Raw genomic sequence first — 20408 nt, 5'->3', positions numbered from 1 at the left:
TGAGGCCTAGTATTTAGGCGCTGGGTGACCGGTATGGATTTAGTGACAGAATTAGACTGGGATATGGCCAAAAAATAAACAGACTATTGCTGGTTAAATGCACTTGGTGTGACAGCTTCACCCTGATGTAGGCTTTAGCCAAAAAACAACCACACCATTGAGGGTTAAATGCACTTGGTGACAGGCGCAGCTTGCCCCTGATTTAGTATATGGCCAAAAAATGAACAGACTATTGCTGGTTAAATGCACTTGGTGTGACAGCTTCACCCTGATGTAGGCTTTAGCCAAAAAACAACCACACCATTGAGGGTTAAATGCACTTGGTGACAGGCGCAGCTTGCCCCTGATTTAGTATATGGCCAAAAAATGAACAGACTATTGCTGGTTAAATGCACTTGGTGTGACAGCTTCACCCTGATGTAGGCTTTAGCCAAAAAACAACCACACCATTGAGGGTTAAATGCACTTGGTGACAGGCGCAGCTTGCCCCTGATTTTGTATATGGCCAAAAAATGAACAGACTATTGCTGGTTAAATGCACTTGGTGTGACAGCTTCACCCTGATGTAGGCTTTAGCCAAAAAACAACCACACCATTGAGGGTTAAATGCACTTGGTCGCAGCTTGTGCTGGCGCACCACAAGACACAAAATGGCCGCCGATCACCCCAGAAAAATGTGACTGACAAACGGTCTGTGCAGCCTAAAAACAGTGAGCAATTGAGGATCAGCAGCTCAATGATCCACAGCTGCAGATCGATCAGTTAATCAAGTCCTTTGGAGGAGTTAATCTGCCTAATCTCGCCCTACTGTCGCAGCCGCAACCTCTCCCTACGCTAATCAGAGCAGAGTGACGGGCGGCGCTATGTGACTCCAGCTTAAATAGAGGCTGGGTCACATGGTGCTCTGGCCAATCACAGCCATGCCAATAGTAGGCATGGCTGTGATGGCCTCTTGGGGCAAGTAGTATGACGCTTGTTGATTGGCTGCTTTGCAGCCTTTCAAAAAGCGCCAAGAAAGCGTCACAAAAGCGCGAAGAAAGCGACGAACACCGAACCCGAACCCGGACTTTTACGAAAATGTCCGGGTTCGGGTCCGTGTCACGGACACCCCAAAATTCGGTACGAACCCGAACTATACAGTTCGAGTTCGCTCATCCCTACTGTCAAGGGTTAATCTGTAAAAAAAAAAATTACAAATACTCACCTTATCCATTTGGTCTCGAATAGGCCGCCACGGCCATCTTGATTGAATATCCAGCGTGAAATCTGGCATGGTCCGTGATGAGGTCATCATGCTGGTCGGCGTGATAACGTGAAAGTTCACTGCGGGATCTTCAGTCAAGATGGCTGCAGCAGACTTTTCGCATGCAAATGGATGAGGTGAGTGTGAATTTTGTTTTTACAGACATTTTAGGGAAAATTGATTCGTTACCACAAAGCACAAAGAAGTTTGGCCTCGCGGTGAACCGAATTTTCCCAGAAATTCGGATCAAAGTCCACTTCGTGAACTTCGATTCGCACAACTCTACTAGCATTATCTAGCATCTGCAAGGCAAAATTAGAAATTTGAATATAGAATTTGATTATAGAAGATTCAAGATGACAAATCAGAGCCTTACCTTTGTTTCCTATTGAATTATTTAAAATGCTACAACCCATATATTTCAGGTATTATAGTGTTTGCATAATCATTCAGCTTTTTGCTCTATGAATGGTGTTTTATTTTATTTTTTTCATATAATTTATGTAAAATAGAGCCAACAATATGTTGATGCACCGATAGGTTTATTATATTTTCATATTGCACACAGCGAATTTTGATAATTAAAATGATTTATAAGTATTAAACGCACATAACCTTTAGTTCATTTTAAAACACTTTTCTGTACATGAAAAAGTGAGTTCCAGCATATTGTGTCTAATTATCATGCTGCTGGCTTACACATTAGCTATTCATTTTTCCTTGGACGTAAAAGTGGAAAAAAATATTATCTATCATATTTTTAATTAACATTTCTAGAAGGTAATTACACATTACTGCATATATCTTGAGAGGTACTGTAGCTTAATGATCCTGAATAGTGTGTACAGTGGACAGAGACTAATTATGATAATGATTGCTCCAAGTCTTCTGAAAATCTGTAAATCTTTGAAAACTATTGCAAAAAATATTGTATATTGCCTGATAAGCTAAGATATTAAACATTGTTTGCAGTTTTGTTTGGCTAATAAAACAATTACATTTCCTCCTACAATATATTTATAAGGAAATTATGGGCAGAAAGTGCAATAAATTAAAAGAACCCCTAATACGTTAATGCCAGGCCGAAGAAACATACAACTTATTATGTTCAGCCTCTGCAGATGGCCAATATAACCTTTATGAAGTCATTAAATGTTCAGTCCTGTTTTCAAGAGATGGAAATGATAAAAAATAAAAATAAAAATCTGCAATTATAATAGAAATCAGCATAATGTAGCTGTGATGAAGAAAGCTGCTAATGCAGAAAACGGCAGATTCCATGATAGTGCTATCTATGACACACTAAGATTTGGGTGTCTAATCAATAACTCACATTTTCCAACTTCACTATATTGAGGTACATGCAATCATACTATTTTGTGGCTAGTTTAAGGACCAGGGCTATTTGGACCTTAACCCCTTCACAACCAGCGTCGTACTAGTACAGAGCTGGCCTGGTCTTTAAAGGTGGTGCCCACTCTGGATCAGGTGCAATAGCCACGGGGTGCCTGCTATTTCAGGCATGCAGACATTTAACACTTCGGATGCCTTCGTGAATCTTGACCACGGCATCCGGGTATGCGAATACCTGGAAGCGCACAATTTTGGATATGCTCCTTCTCCCTCCAGCGGTGATTGGGAAAGTTGATTGACAGGAGGCTGCTGCATAGTGTTTCCTTTGGAGCCCCTGCCTGTAGCATGGCTCCTTAGGAAACTACAACATTTTTCATAGACTCTAAAACTAATGCATTGGGGTCTATCAAAATAGCAATCTAATGATTGCTTGTTATAGTTCCCAAAGGGAACTATTTAAAAAAAAGATAAAGATAAAAAAAAAAAAATATATATATATATATATATATATATATATAAAAGTTAAAATCACCCGATTCTATAAAAATATAAAAAATATTTACCCCATATGGCAAAAGGCAAAACAGAAAAAAGGCAAAATGTCTGATTTGCCGTTTTTGGCTGCTTCATTTCGCACAAAAAATTAAAAGCTAAAGCGCCGTAATCTTGCAATGTGTGAGCTAGCACATGCGCAGTGTTTGCATAGTGTTCCTTACCTGTGCTGGCATCAGCCTCAGGGAACAAACTGTGCATGCGCTAGCTCGAGCATCGCGAGATTAAGGCATTCTAGCTTTGTGACATCAGGGAGTAAGGAGGAGATTGGGAGGATGCGGGGAGGTGCTGGGCTCCTTCACGCTGGACTCTGGACTCGTCTCAGGGACAGGACTCATCTAAGGTTAATTTGCATATCTATAAATGCATGCCCATGTCCTCAGCTCTATTTCCAAACTCCAGTTAGCAGGTTCCCTTTAAGGGTGGAGTGGGCCCCATAGCTGCCATGTTTCTGCTGTTTCACACAGCATACACCTGAGGCTAATGTCTGTGATTGGTGATAACACTGATCGCAGACATTTGACCCCTCAGATGCCATGGTCAATAGTGACCACTACATCAGCGGCTGCTTCCCCTACGAGAGCTGCACTCCTGGGGCCAAAACAACTTCCCTGCATGGGAATTGAAGAAGCCATTAATTTATTTTAAAGCTCTTTATAAAGCTCCATAGAAATGGCTCTAAAAAGTTATGGTGGGTCAGACTATGGTGATTCAATGCAAATTTCAAGAAAAAAATTATGTAATTGTGGTACCAGCATTATTGTATTGACCCAGAGAATTAAGTTAATAAGTAAGTTTTACCACATAGAAAACGCCGTAAAAACAAAACCAATAAAACTATGTCAAAATTGCATTTTTTTCAAAATTTCTGCCCATTTGGAATTTTTTCCAGCTACCCTCTACATTATATGCAATATTCAATGGCGCCAATAGAAAGTGGCCTGTCCTCATATGGCCATGTGAAGAAAATAAATTACTTTTGGCTCCAGGAAAGCAAGATGTTAAAAAAAATAATAATACACACAGAAAATCACAAGGTCACGTGAATGGTGTACTACCAAAAGGATTTGAAACCTCCTGACACTCTTCTGGTCCTACTACATCCTTATTCTAGTTTACTGGGTCTCCAGGGTATCTCAGGACCCTGGATATACAGTATGTCATAGACACAATGCCTACTGCCCATTGAAGTTTGCAAAGGAAAGCTGATCCTTATAACCCTGTGATTTAACATTTTGTAGCCAAAAGATCCATTGAGCCTCCTCCTCTGGGTGACAGTGAATGTGTTCAATGCCCTTAAATTTTTGCATTGCTCCCATGTTTCTCCCAGATGTGTCTCCTATCCATTTCCTAAATTCCTAGATTGTTTTCCCAACATACTGGATGCCACATGAGCATTTGGTGAGATACGTGACTCTACCAGCGGTCTTACAATTGATAAATGATCTGGAGGTTTGTACTGTAGGAAATACATGCGGTGTCCCGTATAAGGAGATGAATATCCGTACTGATGATCTGCCCTGGTGAACCACCATAATCTGGTCATCACCTCCATGACCTCATTGAAGTCTGAATTATTTTTGCTTATCATGCAGTTGCATACTGTCAATAGAGGCAGACCATGCAGCTGCTATGGGTCCGTGGTAAGGGAGGGAGTGCATGAAAGGCCCCTACAATGTCTGCAGTTATTTATTATGCCACATGGCCACATCTCACGGTGTTGTCCTCCGTTCTGAGTCCCTATCTGGGGCTTGGGCAAGCCCTGCTTCCCCTCCGCTCAGTGCAAACACAGTGAAGCCATCACCGATGTACCTGACCCCCTGAAGCCAGCAATGCAGCCAGGCTAGTGCTTGCTCTCCGGTCTCCTCTGTCTGCTGGGCGCTGCACTGGCCAATCAGCATTTAGCAGTGCTAAGCTCCTGCTGCTGATTGGCTAGTGTATTGTAGCAGCATACTGAACTGAGCAGGACGCAGCAGTCTCACTCATGTGCTGTCTGCCTCAGCTAGCCCCTGCCCGGACTCCAGCTCCTAGCACTAATGAGGGGTAGAGGGGTTCTGCTTGGACAGCAGCAAGCGAGTTCCTGGGGGGGCACACTGTTCTGTATATAACTTATAAGGGTTATCATGTAGAAGACAGTGTGTTCCTGCCCCCCCACCCCATCCCATGAACTCTGCTTGCTGTTGATGCTCATATAGAGGACAGTGTGTCCTAGGGTCCCAAGTCACCATGAACTGTGGGGGTGGGAGGGCTGGGGCACACTAAACATCTGCAGCAAAAAGAGTTCAGATGTGGGGGGTATGGGCCATGTCAGGCTTTAGCCCAGTGAGCACAGGCAGGAGGAGCAATCTGCCTGTGAGCCCTGCCCTGCACTTGCTCAGCTGAGCTTGCTCCCTGTACCCACTTTGGCAAAGCCTGACATCTATGCCCAGTTTTACCAAAGCAGACATGCAGGAGAAGTGATTTGTGCTGTACATCGCTCACTGCGGCCCCAGTGAAATCCTTACTCCCATACACTGTATCAGTGGTGTACAAGAGTACAGATTATAAAGCTCTATAGGATTCAGAGTTTGAAGTCAAGGGGGCAGCGGCCTCCTCGCTTTAAGTCAAGACCACACCCCCTTTCCCTGCCCCTTCACCTCTGATTGACAGCTGCACACATGAACGTCTGACGCACACTCACCCTCGGCCGGCTTTGCTGAACAGCCGAAAGCTATCGGGTGTCGATCAAAAGCGAAGGGGCAGGGAAAGAGGTTATCTTGACTGGTGTTACATAGCGCGTGCAGGGGATTAAAGTTTGTTTTTCAAGATTTTGGTGCATCTGGCCGGAGGAAGAAAAGGATCTTTAAGAACATACTGCTGGCTACTTTAAGGTAATGACTCATTGGCCCACAAGCAAGAAGCAGGGAGGAATCATGTGTTCAGATGGAAAAAAATACGAATATTCGATATAACTAATATATAGCACTATATTCTAAATATTAGCAAATTCTCGAAGTGGCGATATTCAAGATAAATATTTGCTTTTCGAATATTCAACTTCTATTGTGTTGTAAGAGACATATATACATGTGTCTAGGGACTATATTTATCTTGTCTATTACGTTCCTTGCACATAGGGTTCAGTCTCTTTTTATATAACATGTACACGTATTAAGGCTACTTTCACACTAGCGTTCATAGGTCCGTTCGTGAGCTCCGTTTGAAGGAGCTCACGAGCGGACCCAAACGCCTCCGTCCAGCCCTGATGCAGTCTGAATGGAGCGGATCCGCTCAGACTGCATCAGTCTGGCGGCGTTCAGCCTCCGCTCCGCTCGCCTCCGCAAGGACAGGCGGACAGCTGAACGCTGCTTGCAGCGTTCAGCTGTCCGCCTGGCCGTGCGGAGGCGAGCGGATCCGTTCAGACTTACAATGTAAGTCAATGGGAACGGATCCGCTTGAAGATGTCACCGCTCAGGCTACTTTCACACTTAGAATTTTTTCTAAGTTATTAATGCAGACGGATCCGTACTGAACGGAGCCTCCGTCTGCATTAATATGATCGGATCCGTTCAGAACGGATCCGATCGAACGCTAGTGTGAAAGTAGCCTTAGGCCAAAAAATAGGTGGATAACTGTGTGCCGGAGGGTTTTACAGCCCGGCCCTCTTTTACACCTATATAGTATTGCCTTTTTCAGTACACTTTATTCTATGACTAAGACCTGAACAGGTCGAAACGCGTCAGAAACCGTGGGATTAAGTGCTGCATTCCTTTTAAAATGAAGAAATTCAATAATTTAGGATTTTACTCGCTGGATCACCTTTCTACGTTTGCTATGATAGCTGACTCTGAAAAGTCATCTAGAAGTGAATGCTTTATGTTCACAGACAGTTTACACTACTGTCATATTTCCCAGCGTAACTGTAGATTTCTAGTAAAATTACCTGGATTGGTATATTCCAAAACAGAAGTAAAGGCTAAAAATGTCCTCATTGTGAGAGCTTTCCTCTGACAGTAATGAATTCATGGCCGTGATTGTGACAACTGTTTAGACACCTTTATTGTCATTATAAGGTCTAACACTGTAAGTCAATTTTTTTCTTAAATTTTATTTTGCAGAGTGAAAACTCCTATATCAGAAAAGGCAAAGTGTTCTAATTGAAGCTGAATGAATGCATTAGTGCCCAGAACATGGGACTTTATTATCCATTCTGGCTATTTTTTTTTTGACTAAGACAAACGTCCTTCATTTTTCAACTAATGCATCCATTAAGCAAAGAGACATTGATTTCAGACAGCATTCAAAACCTTGTTTAGCTTTTTTTTCTCTCCTCTTGTCCTTGCCGTAGCAATAATGTTTTTTTTTTTTTTTTTTTCTCAATAAATCTTTAAGGTCAAATGCTTTAAAGTGTTTATAGGAAGTCTAAGTGTGGCCTGACCTCAGTAATATTGAAATTGAGTTTGCTTAAAGTCATTATCATGTTGCGGTTATATCTATATATCGGCCTTCAATGAAGGCTACGTTCAACATAATAACTTACTATGTGGAATGAAGAGGAAAATAAATGGATATTTTCTTCCAAATGAAAATCAGAATGTCAGATCTGTTATCTATAATATTAGTATATAAATGGCCGACAACAATCCTTTATAACTAGAGAAGACAAAGTGCTTTGTGATAAATGGATTTATCATTGGGAGATTTGGAGCTATGAGGAGCTAATCATGTGGTCTGATGTTACTTTGTGGAGTTTTTACTCTAGAATCTGAATATATCTCTGCTTACCAAATAGTATTGCGAGCTGATATAGGAAAAAAAAATTAAATTAAATGGTTTAAAAAATACATCAATCGGGTGTAAAGCAATGAGAGAATTTATGACTTTGGGTCACATATGAAAGAGCATTACTCATTTACTTGCAAATGCAAAATAAACCTGACACAATAAAAGAAATACAGTCATTTTAATTTTCAAATTTACAGATATATTATGCACACTTTTTCTCAAGGTAAAAATGTTTACATTACTTCTTGTGAGAAAATTGTGATGGTTTTAGATTAAGCTCCACTATAGAGTAAAATAAAGATAAAGGGGCAGATTTATCAAAACTGGTGTAAAGGAAAACTTGCTTAGATGTCCATTGCAACCAGAGTCCATCTTTCATTTTCCAAAGGAGCTTTAAAAAATGAAAGGTGGATTCTGATTGGTTGATTTGGGCATCTAAGCCAGTTTTACTTTATACCAGTTTTGATAAATCTGAGCCCAAAGGGTTTTATTAACCCCTGCCTGCTCTGTGGCATAATTATATATTGCAGAGAGCTGGTTACTCAGAAGCTGTGCCTGCGACATAAGTTGTGGTAACCATCTGTATTATAAAGCCATAGCCTGCTCTAATCACAGGCAACTCCAGTTGTGCCAAAAGAAAAACAATGGGGGAGATTGATCAAAGACACCAGTATCATTTAACACCAGTTTGTGAAATCTCCTCGTCATATATTAGGCACATCCTCCGTCAGGCCATGCATCAGAAGTAAATCTATGGCGGCTCTGAGCTGCCGTACATTTCTGTTTTCATTTGCACCCGAAAATAGATAAATATTTTGTGACTGCTGTCCCTGCCCACTCACTGTCCTTACCATGTCCTTTTTTCAGAGAGTGGCAAAGGTGGGGCAGAAACGCCACTTGTGACAACATTTTTTGCAAGTTGAATTTTAACCCCTTAGGCTGAGTTCACACGGTCGTTGCGGGAAACGTGTGGGAAAAGATGCGGATGGGTTGCGGAAAAATGCACATTTTTTCCCCGCGAGTGCGAAGCGGTTTAATGCGTTTTGCACGCGCCTGAGAAAAATCGTCATGTTTGGTACCCAGACCCGAACCCAGACTTCTTCACAGAAGTTCGGGTTTGGGTTAGGTGTTCTGTAGAGTTTATTATTTTCACTTATAACATTGTTATAAGGGAAAATAATAGCATTCTTAATACAGAAAGCTTAGTAAAATAGTGATGGAGGGGTTAAAAAAATATAGATATTAAACTCACCTTAATCCACTTGTTCGCGCAGCCCAACTTCTCTTCTGTCTTCTTCTTTGAGGAAAAGGACCTGTGGTGACATCACTGCGCACATCGCATGGTCCGTCACATGATCCATCATCATGGTGATGAATCATGTGACGGACCATGTGATGAGCGCAGTGATGTCACCACAGGTCCTTTTCCTCAAAGAAGAAGACAGAAGAGAAGCCAGTCTGCGCTAACAAGTGAATTAAGGTGAGTTAATTTTTATTTTATTTTTTTAACCCCTCCATCACTATTTTACTAAGCATTCTGTATTAAGAATGCTATTATTTTCCCTTATAACTATGTTATAAGGGAAAATAATAATGATTGGGTCCCCATTCTGATCGTCTCCTAGCAACCGTGCGTGAAAATTACAACGCATCCGCACTTGCTTGCGGATGCTTGCAATTTTCACGCAGCCCCATACACTTCTATGGGGCCTGCGTTGCATGAAAAACGCACAAAATCGAGCATGCTGTGATTTTCACGCAACGCACAAGTGATGCGTGAAAATCACGGCTCATGTGCACAGCCCCATAGAAATGAATGGGTCCAGATTCAGTGCGGGTGCAATGCGTTCACCTCACGCATTGTACCCGCACAGAAATCTCACCCGTGTGAAAGAGGCCTTAAAGACCCTGCCATTTTTCACCTTAAGGACCAGGCTATTTTTAGCAAATCTAACATGTGTCAGTTTATGTGGTAATAACTTTAAAACGCTTTTAGTTAGGGTACTTTCACACTTGCGTTTTTCTTTTCCGGCATAGAGTTTCGTCACAGGGGCTCTATACCGGAAAAGAACTGATCAGTTTTATCCCCATGCATTCTGAATGGAGAGTAATCCGTTCAGTTTGCATCAGGATGTCTTCAGTTCAGTCGTTTTGACTGATCAGGCAAAAGAGAAAACCGCAGCATGCTACGGTTTTCTCTCCGGCGAAAAAAACTGAAGACTTGCCTGAACGCCGGATCCGGCATTTTTTCCCATAGGAATGTATTAGCGCCGGATCCGGCATTCAGAATACCGGAATGCCGGATCCGTCGTTCCGGCATGCGCATGCGCAGATCGGTAAAAATGAGAAAAAATGTACAAGACGGACTTGCATGACAAGCGGAGAGACGGATCCGTCCTTGCAATGCATTTGTGAGACGGATCCGCATCCGGATCCGTCTCACAAATGCTTTCAGTCAGAGGCAGATCGGCGGATCCGGCGGCCAGTTCAGACGACGGAACTGCCCGCCGGATCACACTGCCGCAAGTGTGAAAGTAGCCTTATCCAGGCCATTCTGGGATTTCTCATCACATATTGTACTTTTTATTCATCAAAAAATTCACAATTTTCAAAACAAATTGAAACATTTCCAAATTTCAATTTCTCTACTTTTATAATAGACAGTAATACCTCCAAAAATTATTACTTTACATTCCCCATATGATTACTACATGTTTGGATCATTTTTTTAATGCCATTTTATTTTTTAGGGAAGTTAGAAGGCTCAGAAGAAGTAGGGTAATGTATTTTGGGGTGTATTTTTACATATACCAATGCTGGGTGAGAGAAATATCTCTCTAAAAGTCAACTTTACAATTTTTTTATACAAAGTTGTCATTTTTAGAGAAATATTTCTCTCACCCAGCATGGGTATATGTAAAAAGACACCCCAAAACACATTGCCCAACTTCTCATGAGTATGGCTATACCTCATGTGTGACACTTTATTTGCATCCTAGGTGGGCAAAGGGGCCCAAATTCTAAAGAGCACCTTTAGTATTACACAGGGCATTTTTTACACATTTGGATTTCAAACTACTTCTCACGCATTAGGGCCCCTAAAATGCCAGGGCAGTATAAATTCCCCACAAGTGACCCCATTTTGGAAAGAAGACACCCCAAGGTATTCCGTGAGGGGCATGGCGAGTTCCTAGAATTTTTTATTTTTTTTGGCACAAGTTAGCGGAAAATGTTTTTTTTTTTCTTACAAAGTCTCATATTCCACTAACTGTTGACAAAAAATAAAATTTTACATGAACTCCACATGCCCCTTACGAAATACCTTGGGGTGTCTTCTTTCCAAAATAGGGTCACTTGTGGGGTATTTATACTGCCCTAGCATTTTAGGGGCCCTAATGTGTGAGAAGTAGTTTGAAATCCAAATGTATAAAAAATGCCCTGTGTAATACTAAAGGTGCTCTTTAGAATTTGGGCCTCTTTGCCCACCTAGGCTGCAAAAAAGTGTCACACATGTGGTATTGCCGTACTCAGAAGAAGTAGGGCAATTTGTTTTGGGGTGTATTTTTACATATACCCATGCTGGGTGAGAGAAATATCTCTCTAAAAGTCAACCTTTACCATTTTTTTATACAAAGTTGTCATTTTAGAGAGCTATTTCTCTCACCCAGCATGGGTATATGTAAAAAGACACCCCAAAACACATTGCCCAACTTCTCCTGAGTACGGCGATACCACATGTGTGACACTGTTTTGCAGCCTAGGTGCGCAAAGAGGCCTAAATTCCTTTTAGGAGGGCATTTTTAGACATTTGGATTCAAGACTTCTTCTCACGCTTTAGGGCCCCTAAAATGCCAGGGCAGTATAAATACCCCACATGTGACCCCATTTTGGAAAGAAGACACCCCAAGGTATTCCATGAAGGGGAATGGCGAGTTCATAGAAGATTTTTTTTTTTGGGCACAAGTTAGTGGAAAATGATTTTTTTTTGTTTTTTTCTCACGAAGTCTCCCTTTCCGCTAACTTGGGACAAAAAGTTCAATCTTCCATGGACTCAATATGCCCCTCAGCGAATACCTTGGGGTGTCTTCTTTCCAAAATGGGGTCATTTGTGGGGTGTTTGTACTGCCCTGGCATTTGAGGGTCTCCGCAATCATTACATGTATGGCCAGCATTAGGAGTTTCTGCTATTCTCCTTATATTGAGCATACAGGTTAGCGTATTTTGCAAACATTTTTTTACTTTATTTGGGGAAAATGATTTTTTTTTTTACTTGAAACGTAAAAAAATTTGGGGGGGGGGAAATTTCAACTTTATTTTCACTTTATTTTTTGTCCCACTTTGGGACCTCAACTTTTGGGGGTCTGAGCCCCTTTACAATGCATTCCAATACTTCGGTCAGACAGTGTAAATCCACCTTTACATTTGGCCATACCTTTAAAAGAGTTACACAGGATTAGAAAAATATTGCTGCATTCTTCCAAAAACATGTGGTCGTAAACTGCTGTAAGTGCACATGGCAAGGTGCAGAAGTAAAGGAGAGCCACAAAATTTTTGGAAGGCAGATTTTGCTGTCCTGATTTTTAGATACCATGTCCCTGATGCACTCTACAGTAGAAACTCCCAAAAAGTTTCCATTTTGGAAACTATGGGATAAGGTCACAGTCTTATTGATATTATTTTGGGGTACATATGATTTTTGATCTCTCTATATTATGCTTTTTGTGAGGCAAGGTAACAAAAAAATTTCTATTCTGCCACAGTTTTTATTTTTTGTTTTTTACAATGTCCATCTGACAGGTTAGATCATGTGCTATTTTTATAGAGCTGGTTTGTTACAGACACAACAATATCAAACAGCTCAACTTTTTTTGTTTGTTTCAGTTTTACATAATAAAGCATTTTTTTAAATAAAATTATGTTCTTGTGTCTCTATTTTCTAAATGCCATATTTTTTTTTCTGCCAATTGTCTTGTGCAGGGCTCGTTTTTTTGCAGAAAGAGTTGTTTATTAGTACTATATTTGGGTACATGTGATTTTTTGATCATTCAATATTACACTTTATGGGGCAAGATGACCCAAAAATTGGTTGTTTTGGCACAGTTTTTACCTTACTTATTTTATGGTGTTCAGGTCAGGTCATGTGATATTTTTATAGAGCAGGTCGTTACAGGCGTGAAAATGCCTAATATGTATACTTCTTTATTTATTAAATTTTTACACAATAAAAGCATTTTGGGAAGTTTTTATTTTAATTTTTTAAGATGTTTGTCTGATAGTTTATGTGATATAGCTATATATTTTTATATATTTATATATTTTGTAGGAAGGCGCAGGGGTCCGTCATTGACAGAAGGTACGTCAATGACTAGAGTTGAGCGAACACCTGGATGTTCGGGTTCGAGAAGTTCGGCCGAACATCCCGGAAATGTTCGGGTTCGGGATCCGAACCCGATCCGAACTTCGTCCCGAACCCGAACCCCATTGAAGTCAATGGGGACCCGAACTTTTCGGCACTAAAAAGGCTGTAAAACAGCCCAGGAAAGAGCTAGAGGGCTGCAAAAGGCAGCAACATGTAGGTAAATCCCCTGCAAACAAATGTGGATAGGGAAATGAATTAAAATAAAAATTAAATAAATAAAAATTAACCAAAATCAATTGGAGAGAGGTTCCATAGCAGAGAATCTGGCTTCCCGTCACCCACCACTGGAACAGTCCATTCTCAGATATTTAGGCCCCGGCACCCAGGCAGAGGAGAGAGGTCCCGTAACAGAGAATCTGTCTTCATGTCAGCAGAGAATTAGTCTGCATGTCATAGCAGAGAATGAGGCTTCACGTCAGCCACCACTGCAACAGTCCATTGGCATATATTTAGGCCCAGCACACACACAGGCAGAGGAGAGAGGTCCCGTAACAGAGAATCTGGCTTCATGTCAGCAGAGAATCAGTCTGCATGTCATAGCAGAGAATGAGGCTTCACGTCAGCCACCACTGCAACAGTCCATTGGCATATATTTAGGCCCAGCACACACACAGGCAGAGGAGAGAGGTCCCGTAACAGAGAATCTGGCTTCATGTCAGCAGAGAATCAGTCTGCATGTCATAGCAGAGAATGAGGCTTCACGTCAGCCACCACTGCAACAGTCCATTGGCATATATTTAGGCCCAGCACACACACAGGCAGAGGAGAGAGGTCCCGTAACAGAGAATCTGTCTTCATGTCAGCAGAGAATCAGTCTGCATGTCATAGCAGAGAATGAGGCTTCACGTCAGCCACCACTGCAACAGTCCATTGGCATATATTTAGGCCCAGCACCCAGGCAGAGGAGGGAGGTCCCGTAACAGAGAAACTGTCTTCATGTCAGCAGAGAATTAGTCTGCATGTCATAGCAGAGAATGAGGCTTCACGTCAGCCACCACTGCAACAGTCCATTGGCATATATTTAGGCCCAGCACCCAGGCAGAGGAGGGAGGTCCCGTAACAGAGAATCTGTCTTCATGTCAGCAGAGAATTAGTCTGCATGTCATAGCAGAGAATGAGGCTTCACGTCAGCCACCACTGCAACAGTCCATTGGCATATATTTAGGCCCAGCACACACACAGGCAGAGGAGAGAGGTCCCGTAACAGAGAATCTGGCTTCATGTCAGCAGAGAATCAGTCTGCATGTCATAGCAGAGAATGAGGCTTCACGTCAGCCACCACTGCAACAGTCCATTGGCATATATTTAGGCCCAGCACACACACAGGCAGAGGAGAGAGGTCCCGTAACAGAGGATCTGGCTTCATGTCAGCAGAGAATCAGTCTGCATGTCATAGCAGAGAATCAGGCTTCACGTCAGCCACCACTGCAACAGTCCATTGTCATAAATTTAGGCCCAGCACCCAGGCAGAGGAGAGAGGTCCCGTAACAGACAATCTGGCTTCATGTCAGCAGAGAATTAGTCTGCATGTCATAGCAGAGAATGAGGCTTCACGTCAGCCACCACTGCAACAGTCCATTGGCATATATTTAGGCCTAGCACACAGGCAGAGCAGAGAGGTCCCGTAACAGACAATCTGGCTTCATGTCAGCAGAGAATCAGTCTGCATGTCATAGCAGAGAATGAGGCTTCACGTCACCCACCACTGCAACAGTCCATTGGCATATATTTAGGCCTAGCACACAGTCAGAGCAGAGAGGTCCCGTAACAGACAATCTGGCTTCATGACAGCAGAGAATCAGTCTGCATGTCATAGCAGAGAATGAGGCTTCACGTCACCCACCACTGCAACAGTCCATTGGCATATATTTAGGCCTAGCACACAGGCAGAGGAGAGAGGTCCCGTAACAGAGGATCTGGCTTCATGTCAGCAGAGAATCAGTCTGCATGTCATAGCAGAGAATCAGGCTTCACGTCAGCCACCACTGCAACAGTCCATTGTCATAAATTTAGGCCCAGCACCCAGGCAGAGGAGAGAGGTCCCGTAACAGACAATCTGGCTTCATGTCAGCAGAGAATTAGTCTGCATGTCATAGCAGAGAATGAGGCTTCACGTCAGCCACCACTGCAACAGTCCATTGGCATATATTTAGGCCCAGCACACACACAGGCAGAGGAGAGAGGTCCCGTAACAGAGAATCTGGCTTCATGTCAGCAGAGAATCAGTCTGCATGTCATAGCAGAGAATGAGGCTTCACGTCAGCCACCACTGCAACAGTCCATTGGCATATATTTAGGCCCAGCACACACACAGGCAGAGGAGAGAGGTCCCGTAACAGAGAATCTGTCTTCATGTCAGCAGAGAATCAGTCTGCATGTCATAGCAGAGAATGAGGCTTCACGTCAGCCACCACTGCAACAGTCCATTGGCATATATTTAGGCCCAGCACCCAGGCAGAGGAGGGAGGTCCCGTAACAGAGAATCTGTCTTCATGTCAGCAGAGAATTAGTCTGCATGTCATAGCAGAGAATGAGGCTTCACGTCAGCCACCACTGCAACAGTCCATTGGCATATATTTAGGCCCAGCACCCAGGCAGAGGAGGGAGGTCCCGTAACAGAGAATCTGTCTTCATGTCAGCAGAGAATTAGTCTGCATGTCATAGCAGAGAATGAGGCTTCACGTCAGCCACCACTGCAACAGTCCATTGGCATATATTTAGGCCCAGCACACACACAGGCAGAGGAGAGAGGTCCCGTAACAGAGAATCTGGCTTCATGTCAGCAGAGAATCAGTCTGCATGTCATAGCAGAGAATGAGGCTTCACGTCAGCCACCACTGCAACAGTCCATTGGCATATATTTAGGCCCAGCACACACACAGGCAGAGGAGAGAGGTCCCGTAACAGAGGATCTGGCTTCATGTCAGCAGAGAATCAGTCTGCATGTCATAGCAGAGAATCAGGCTTCACGTCAGCCACCACTGCAACAGTCCATTGTCATAAATTTAGTCCCAGCACCCAGGCAGAGGAGAGAGGTCCCGTAACAGACAATCTGGCTTCATGTCAGCAGAGAATTAGTCTGCATGTCATAGCAGAGAATGAGGCTTCACGTCAGCCACCACTGCAACAGTCCATTGGCATATATTTAGGCCTAGCACACAGGCAGAGCAGAGAGGTCCCGTAACAGACAATCTGGCTTCATGTCAGCAGAGAATCAGTCTGCATGTCATAGCAGAGAATGAGGCTTCACGTCACCCACCACTGCAACAGTCCATTGGCATATATTTAGGCCTAGCACACAGGCAGAGCAGAGAGGTCCCGTAACAGACAATCTGGCTTCATGACAGCAGAGAATCAGTCTGCATGTCATAGCAGAGAATCAGGCTTCACGTCACCCACCACTGCAACAGTCCATTGTCATAAATTTAGGCCCAGCACCCAGGCAGAGGAGAGAGGTCCCGTAACAGAGGATCTGGCTTCATGTCAGCAGAGAATAAGTCTGCATGTCATAGCAGAGAATCAGGCTTCACGTCAGCCACCACTGCAACAGTCCATTGTCATAAATTTAGGCCCAGCACCCAGGCAGAGGAGAGAGGTCCCGTAACAGACAATCTGGCTTCATGTCAGCAGAGAATTAGTCTGCATGTCATAGCAGAGAATGAGGCTTCACGTCAGCCACCACTGCAACAGTCCATTGGCATATATTTAGGCCCAGCACACACACAGGCAGAGGAGAGAGGTCCCGTAACAGAGAATCTGGCTTCATGTCAGCAGAGAATCAGTCTGCATGTCATAGCAGAGAATGAGGCTTCACGTCAGCCACCACTGCAACAGTCCATTGGCATATATTTAGGCCCAGCACACACACAGGCAGAGGAGAGAGGTCCCGTAACAGAGAATCTGTCTTCATGTCAGCAGAGAATCAGTCTGCATGTCATAGCAGAGAATGAGGCTTCACGTCAGCCACCACTGCAACAGTCCATTGGCATATATTTAGGCCTAGCACACAGGCAGAGGAGAGAGGTCCCGTAACAGACAATCTGGCTTCATGTCAGCAGAGAATCAGTCTGCATGTCATAGCAGAGAATGAGGCTTCACGTCACCCACCACTGCAACAGTCCATTGGCATATATTTAGGCCTAGCACACAGGCAGAGCAGAGAGGTCCCGTAACAGACAATCTGGCTTCATGACAGCAGAGAATCAGTCTGCATGTCATAGCAGAGAATGAGGCTTCACGTCAGCCACCACTGCAACAGTCCATTGTCATAAATTTAGGCCCAGCACCCAGGCAGAGGAGAGAGGTCCCGTAACAGAGGATCTGGCTTCATGTCAGCAGAGAATCAGTCTGCATGTCATAGCAGAGAATCAGGCTTCACGTCAGCCACCACTGCAACAGTCCATTGTCATAAATTTAGGCCCAGCACCCAGGCAGAGGAGAGAGGTCCCGTAACAGACAATCTGGCTTCATGTCAGCAGAGAATTAGTCTGCATGTCATAGCAGAGAATGAGGCTTCACGTCAGCCACCACTGCAACAGTCCATTGGCATATATTTAGGCCCAGCACCTACACAGGCAGAGGAGAGAGGTCCCGTAACAGAGAATCTGGCTTCATGTCAGCAGAGAATCAGTCTGCATGTCATAGCAGAGAATGAGGCTTCACGTCAGCCACCACTGCAACAGTCCATTGGCATATATTTAGGCCCAGCACACACACAGGCAGAGGAGAGAGGTCCCGTAACAGAGAATCTGTCTTCATGTCAGCAGAGAATCAGTCTGCATGTCATAGCAGAGAATGAGGCTTCACGTCAGCCACCACTGCAACAGTCCATTGGCATATATTTAGGCCCAGCACCCAGGCAGAGGAGGGAGGTCCCGTAACAGAGAATCTGTCTTCATGTCAGCAGAGAATTAGTCTGCATGTCATAGCAGAGAATGAGGCTTCACGTCAGCCACCACTGCAACAGTCCATTGGCATATATTTAGGCCCAGCACCCAGGCAGAGGAGGGAGGTCCCGTAACAGAGAATCTGTCTTCATGTCAGCAGAGAATTAGTCTGCATGTCATAGCAGAGAATGAGGCTTCACGTCAGCCACCACTGCAACAGTCCATTGGCATATATTTAGGCCTAGCACACAGGCAGAGGAGAGAGGTCCCGTAACAGACAATCTGGCTTCATGTCAGCAGAGAATCAGTCTGCATGTCATAGCAGAGAATGAGGCTTCACGTCACCCACCACTGCAACAGTCCATTGGCATATATTTAGGCCTAGCACACAGGCAGAGCAGAGAGGTCCCGTAACAGACAATCTGGCTTCATGACAGCAGAGAATCAGTCTGCATGTCATAGCAGAGAATGAGGCTTCACGTCACCCACCACTGCAACAGTCCATTGGCATATATTTAGGCCTAGCACACAGGCAGAGCAGAGAGGTCCCGTAACAGACGATCTGGCTTCATGTCAGCAGAGAATCAGTCTGCATGTCATAGCAGAGAATGAGGCTTCACGTCAGCCACCACTGCAACAGTCCATTGGCATATATTTAGGCCTAGCACACAGGCAGAGGAGAGAGGTCCCGTAACAGACAATCTGGCTTCATGTCAGCAGAGAATCAGTCTGCATGTCATAGCAGAGAATGAGGCTTCACGTCACCCACCACTGCAACAGTCCATTGGCATATATTTAGGCCTAGCACACAGGCAGAGGAGAGAGGTCCCGTAACAGACAATCTGGCTTCATGTCATCAGAGAATCAGTCTGCATGTCATAGCAGAGAATGAGGCTTCACGTCACCCACCACTGCAACAGTCCATTGGCATATATTTAGGCCTAGCACACAGGCAGAGCAGAGAGGTCCCGTAACAGACAATCTGGCTTCATGACAGCAGAGAATCAGTCTGCATGTCATAGCAGAGAATGAGGCTTCACGTCACCCACCACTGCAACAGTCCATTGGCATATATTTAGGCCTAGCACACAGGCAGAGCAGAGAGGTCCCGTAACAGACGATCTGGCTTCATGTCAGCAGAGAATCAGTCTGCATGTCATAGCAGAGAATGAGGCTTCACGTCACCCACCACTGCAACAGTCCATTGGCATATATTTAGGCCTAGCACACAGGCAGAGCAGAGAGGTCCCGTAACAGACAATCTGGCTTCATGTCAGCAGAGAATCAGTCTGCATGTCATAGCAGAGAATCAGGCTTCACGTCAGCCACCACTGCAACAGTCCATTGTCATAAATTTAGGCCCAGCACCCAGGCAGAGGAGAGAGGTCCCGTAACAGACAATCTGGCTTCATGTCAGCAGAGAATTAGTCTGCATGTCATAGCAGAGAATCAGGCTTCATGTCAGCCACCACTGCAACAGTCCATTGGCATATATTTAGGCCTAGCACACAGGCAGAGGAGAGGTTCATTCAACTTTGGGTAGCCTCGCAATATAATGGTAAAATGAAAATAAAAATAGGATTGAATGAGGAAGTGCCCTGGAGTCCAATAATATATGGTTATGGGGAGGTAGTTAATGTCTAATCTGGACAAGGGACGGACAGGTCCTGTGGGATCCATGCCTGGTTCATTTTTATGAACGTCAGCTTGTCCACATTGGCTGTAGACAGGCGGCTGCGTTTGTCTGTAATGACGCCCCCTGCCGTGCTGAATACACGTTCAGACAAAACGCTGGCTGCCGGGCAGGCCAGCACCTCCAAGGCATAAAAGGCTAGCTCTGGCCACGTGGACAATTTAGAGACCCAGAAGTTGAATGGGGCCGAACCATCAGTCAGTACGTGGAGGGGTGTGCACACGTACTGTTCCACCATGTTAGTGAAATGTTGCCTCCTGCTAACACGTTGCGTATCAGGTGGTGGTGCAGTTAGCTGTGGCGTGTTGACAAAAGTTTTCCACATCTCTGCCATGCTAACCCTGCCCTCAGAGGAGCTGGCCGTGACACAGCTGCCTTGGCGACCTCTTGCTCCTCCTCTGCCTTGGCCTTGGGCTTCCACTTGTTCCCCTGTGACATTTGGGAATGCTCTCAGTAGCGCGTCTACCAACGTGCGCTTGTACTCGCGCATCTTCCTAT

This window comes from Bufo gargarizans, chromosome 4 (genome assembly GCF_014858855.1).
Source record: "Bufo gargarizans isolate SCDJY-AF-19 chromosome 4, ASM1485885v1, whole genome shotgun sequence".
Classification (NCBI taxonomy): Eukaryota; Metazoa; Chordata; class Amphibia; order Anura; family Bufonidae; genus Bufo; species Bufo gargarizans.
This window is presented reverse-complemented; position numbering follows the sequence as displayed.